Raw genomic sequence first — 6,223 nt, 5'->3', positions numbered from 1 at the left:
ATATATATATAAAAGAGTAGATTTTTTCCAGTGCTTGAGGTTTCATTTTTAGTGAACATAAAACATTTTTCTCTTTAGAAATATTCAACTCTTCTGCACTGGAAACACAGAAAGGAAAAGACTTTGCAACTGGGTCCATTTTTATTATCTGAAAGGATTCTTATTCTCCAGGTCCTCAATTCCCCAATATGAAGTAGAAACAAAATCAAACCCTAAAGGTTTTTTCTTCCCTCTCAAAAGTAGCAGGCCAGACTGGATATGAAGATACCATATATTCCAATCACTCCTTCCAATTATTGACTGAGCAGAAAGGAAAGGTACCACAAAACCAAACTGATTACAAGAACAATAAGAAACATAAAACTCAGGCAAGGATAGCACTACATTGAACAGGATCCCCTTCAGTTACAGAGCTTATGCCAACAACATACTTTTCGTTTTAGCCTCCAGCGATGGAGCAACTTGTGTTGAAAAAAGAAAGAAAAAAAACCCACCACCAAACAAAAAGGGAATTGCTATCTCGTACCACAGCACATTTCTGATACGAAGTTCTGTGTACCTCCCTCATATACAACACGAGTATGCTCTACCTACGGTTGAACATTTTTCATTTTTGCTTACAATGCAGCCAATTAAATAGTCAGCAGTCAATGGAAAACTGACATGGTCATTTATCATAGAATCATAGAATGGTTTGGGTTGAAACAGACCTTAAAGACCATCTAGTTCCAACCCCCCTGCCATCAGCAGGGACACCTTCCACTAGATCAGGTTGCTCAAAGCCTCATCCAACCTGGCCTTCAACACTTCCAGGGAGGGGCATCCACAACTTCCTTGGGCAACCTGTTCCAGTGTCTGACCACCCTCACAGTGAAGAATTTCTTCCTAATATCTAATCTAAATCTACCCTCTTTCAGCTTAAACCCATTTCCCCTTGTTCTATCACTACTTGCCCTTGTAAAAAGTCCCTCCCCAGCTTTCTTGTAGCCCCTTCAGGTATTGGAAGGCCGCTATAAGATCTCCCCGGAGCCTTCTCTTTTCCAGGCTGAACAGCCCCAAATCTCTCAGCCTGTCCTTGTAGGAGAGGTGCTCCAGCCCTTGGATCATCCTCATGGCTTCCTCTGGACTTGCTCCAGTAGGTCCATGTCCTTCTTGTGTTGGAGGCCCCAGAACTGGATGCAGCACTGCAGGTGGGGTCTTGCAAGAGCAGACTAGAGGGGCAGAATCACCTGCCTGGACCTGCTGGCCACACTGCTCTTGATGCAGCCCAGGATATGGCTGGTGTTCTGGGCTGCGAGAACACATTGCCGGCTTGTCACATACTTGTCACACACCTTCCATAAAGGCATTTTTTCTTCTCCCTTCCTTCAGATGCAGAAGTTTCAAAATCAGGAATACTTCTTAGAACCATATATTCAGTGTCACCCTGTACCACATGTTCTGTTATAAAATCAAGATTGCATTCTCTACCATCATGTAACCTCCAAGGCTATTAGTTACTTAGCACACACCATAGTGAACAGAAAGAGTACAGAGGAGGCTTAGCTGATCCAGAAGGCCTCTTGGGCTATCACAGTATGAACACGCCCATATGACTTCTACTTCATTTTCCCAACTAAATCACCCAGATAATACCAATTAAAAAAGCCACAAAACAAATATCCATCCTCAAATGATTTGATTTCCTTACATTTTTTAGCTAACAAAACTGTAACACTATCTCTGTTTGACCATATTTTGAAAGCCAGGAAGCATAAGTCTATAGCCCAAAGCAACCTGAAATTAAGGAAAACTAGGAATCTGATCAACAATCTTTACTTGATTTGATGAGCTAATCTGCATGCAAAGAAATGCTGAACTAGATTCTAGCAGCCTGTCTTACATTCTTGTTAACACAACCCTCTGCTGGCATGAAATTTAAAATGCCAAGATGAACTTGGGGGAAAGGTGGTCATTAGCAGGTGCCTAGAGAAAGAGGAAAAATCGTAAAGGCCTATACAATAGCCACTGACTTATCACCTCCCCAAACTCCAACTATGTTAAGGATCATATGGTTTCCTAAGACAGCTATGGTCTTTTACAGACCAATCAATGGATCTCTTCCACCTACTTGCTGCACCTCCCTTTGAACCCATGTAAACTGACTCCTTTTAGAAAGATCAGTTGATTTCCCCTGGAAAAGAATATCAAGTGTTACAAAATGCTGAGATGATACCAACAGCTCACTACAGTAAGATCATTCTCTTCCACCCTCATTCTCCGCTCCTGTACTGTAAGCAAAGAGTTCTTCCTCCACCCTGCCCTTGCAGCAGCTGCAGTGCTTGTCTGAGCCTTCCATAAGCCAGATCAATTCACTAATCCAGTAGAAGTCCACCCGCCACCTTCACACTTTTTTCCCCTTGCATTAGTGAGATGTAGTGGCTCAGGGGAAGAATGAGAAAGTGCCAGAGCTCACAGGTAGGATAGGATATTCCCTTTCAGCAGATGTAAGCAGCTAGATCAGATCAGATCAGATCATCCTACACCTTCACACATAGCAGCTTCTGCTACTTGCTGTAAAACATCACCACCGTAACTATGTTTTAAAAGAAAAGGAAACATTTAGGTCACAAAGTCCAGAAAATAATTCTCCAAAGAATTCTACTGCTCAGAATTACTATATAAACTTATATGTCTGGTTATCTCCCTTCACCATTTCACTATTCACAGCAAATTGGCCATAATGAACGCTCTCCTTAGTGATCTTTTAATGTAGAGTGTATGATGCTTATATTCCTATCATACAGTTCCAAATATGCCCCCAGGAAAAAAAAATCCATAAAACTTAGGCTTAAATCTGCTTAAGCATCTGATCAATGAATTTTGTAAGCATTCCACTTTTTAAACTTGCATTTAGAAAGAACTAGTGCATTCTTATTGAATTGGTTATTCTTGTCCTACAGACAAAAAGTATTAACCTTGTTCATCCTTAGGAGCAGATACATTGACTTTACCTAGACTGTCTCTGGAGTCAGTAATACACGTGGTAATATGAAAAGGGAAAATTTTTCAAAACCCTGTGCCAAAACTTTGTAATACTAATTTTTTAGACACAGCAGTCTCCCATAGCAGAGAGAGTTTAGAGGTTTTCAGAGACTGCAAGTGTCAAACATCATTTGAGTTCCTGTGAGCAATCTCTACTAAATGCTCCTACACAGGGATCTTATTTGTGACTAACCACGAGGAGCTACCTCTCATAAGTTCAAGACAAACAGCTCCACAACATGATTCTTGTCTATTGGTTCCCATCTTGAAATTTTCCCCCTCCATCCTCGAACTCTAAAATCTCAAAATCTCCTCAAAATCTGAGGAGAGTTTAAAAGATTCAGTATTTCCTAGAAGTTGCAGCCTTGATTACAGACTAACCAGGAAGCTAGCAAGTTACAGAAAAGGGTAACATCCTGCTACCACAGTTCAGGGAAACCACAGACTGACACAAACTGAAGCCCTGCCCATAGCTTTTTGCATTTTGACACAAATGGGTGCGCTGTGGGTAGCCACCCTTGCTTAAAATGAACCTGTGTTCAAAAGATGTTCTTGATTTTCCAGTCTTCTGCTGATACTGAGTTCATACACAGTGGTCTTCAGGGGGAAAAAAAGGCTTTTTCACAAGACATTATTCCACAGTTAAACACCCTCACAACTTAAGTGGCCAGGTTCAAACACAATTTATTTGAGGCAAATTAGCTGCATACTACATACCGAGATTAACTAGGAAGTTACTCGCCAGATGCTTGATGAAAGATAGGAATTTCTGCTTGATACATAATTGTGCTCAAATCTAGACTGATTACAGACAGGACAGAAATCCCTGCAGACCAAAGCTCTTTGTTTTGTTTTTCCTTGAAACACACACACCTCACCAACGGCTGCGACAAGTCTTAGACTTCATCGGAAGCAGAGCAAAATATTTCTTTGAAAGCTGAAGTTTTCCAGCAAGTCTATGGGCCATGAAATTTCTACAGCTACAATGTTATCAACAACAGATGACGGCAATACTGATGTACACACGTGAAATACCTCTTCAGCTGTAACAGACCACTGGTACACTCAGTCACACTCACAGGGTGCCATGTGTCCTGGAGCTAAGCAATTCCTCACTTTTGTCTTTGTGCAAAAGAGAGGCAGATTAAATGATTTAAAATAGACCAGAATCTGCTGAATTAAGATAGTAATTATCTTATAAGGAACAATTATTATAAATAGTGAAATTGCTGGTCAAGTAAGAGCCAATTTGTCTCATCTGTCATTATGAAGCCACAACAAGTAAGATATTTAATCGGATACCCTTTTGCCATTTTGTAGTGGCCTCAAATGAACTATGTACAGAAACCTCCAGACTGGTTGTATTGTTCTAGTGATGATTACAAGCTTCAGACAGCTCCTATGACTTGATGAACAAGGACACAAAAGTGAGTATTCTTCATAGTAAGCACCATAATCCAGAGAAAGATATAATGGAAACAGTATGGAACTTCAGTTTCTTGAGAGAGGTATACTGGTCCTTGAAATCAGGAACAGGCCTCGATGCAGTCTGCTCTTATGGACTACACTTCATCTATTCTTATCCTGTGCTCTGGTCATTCTCTATTGGAGACTGAATGCTACACTAAAGGAACTTTGATTTTGTCTGGTATAGCAACTGCTACCAATAAAACAAGGAGAGTAACCTCCTTTCCTATGTGACATGCAGGAAAAACGTCTTGGCTCTTGGTAGAAAAACAAATTGCATCTCAAATAACACGACACACTGGGGAGGGGGGGGGAACAACCTCTGTGTATGCATTGGGCTGGGGGGTACTGACAGCACAGACACAGGAATGCATTACAGAACCCAACCCTGCATCTCCTGGAGCTCAGTGGTATGTAGCAGAAAGGCTGAACAGGACGACTGAAGACGATTAGTCTTCTGCCTCTGAAAATACTACAATGAGGTCTCAGGTGGCCAACACAAAGGTGAGTAAAGGCAGCTACTAAAGAGGGCAAATCTCCTGTTTGACCCTTTTAGAAGCACTGACAGGTCTGGATCCACGAAGAGCCTGCCTCCTGCTGCAGATGAAGCCTGCACTGTGCTTTTTTGAGTAGGATTATAAAACCCTGCCCAACAAGATGGAGACAGAAGTAGAGAAAGGCCCAAGGAGGACAATGCTGCTTCATTTTGTCTGTGAGTTTTTGCACACTCTAAGGAAACAAGCTTAATGAACAATTTCAGCAATGTAAAATTCCCATTTTTCTAACACTACACAGTACTGAGGTCTCTTTACAAAGAGGAATACACCTTTCTTTCATATGTCCTGGGGTGGGGAAAGAGAGAGACATACATGTGCAGCACCATAAGGACCACTCTGGAATTTGAGTTATAATGTAAAGCAAAATGCCAGTCTTTCCACACTTATAAAAAACAGTAAAGAAAACACCATTCTTCAGTGTTACAAAAAAGCCTCTGCTCTTGCTAAGTTCTGGGAATAACTGACACTTTGGCAAAGTTAACAGGGGCATGGGGGAAGGTAAACAAAGGGTTAATAACTTGCCTTCTCTCATGGAACCGATCTGGTGGCTGTGGCCAAAGTTTGTTTCTTGCTGCACTTTCCCCTCCCAGCTGACAAACTTAATTTACTAACTGTGCCAAGAGAAAGAATCGTTGTTTGTATTCAAAAACTTCCAAAAAACGGATGAAAAAAAAAAAAAAAAAAAGTCTTTCAGCTTCTCTGGTAGTTACTGTGTAAACTGCCAGAGAATCAGACTTTGCCTTTTTTTTTTTTGCCAAAGATTTTACATTACATTTTTAACATTGTATATTAGATGGCATAATTGTTAAAGCTGGTAATTGTTTTTTTTCCCCTCAGCTCCACCCCTCAAATTTAATGGATGTGATCTTTGGCAGGGACTGGGTACACACTAAGAGGAAACTTTGAGCTTGAATGATATAAAGTAGTACAGGCAGTACTTCCTATCAGTGACAAATCTGAGGAGAAATTTTAAAATTTAAGTACTTCTACATAGTGTCTGAAATGTTCTGAAAATGAAAAAAAATTACAATCTTTTTCTGGCAATTCCAGAAGTCTGAAACCAAGATGGTAATTTAGTTACCACAATAATAAGGATGGCAACATGCACTTGAAAACCTCAAATATTTACCACCTATAACTGCTACCAACAGGATATATCAACGAAAGAACTTAAA

This window comes from Antrostomus carolinensis, unplaced genomic scaffold (genome assembly GCF_000700745.2).
Source record: "Antrostomus carolinensis isolate BGI_N321 unplaced genomic scaffold, ASM70074v2 scaffold11411, whole genome shotgun sequence".
In the NCBI taxonomy this organism is placed as follows: domain Eukaryota; kingdom Metazoa; phylum Chordata; class Aves; order Caprimulgiformes; family Caprimulgidae; genus Antrostomus; species Antrostomus carolinensis.
This window is presented reverse-complemented; position numbering follows the sequence as displayed.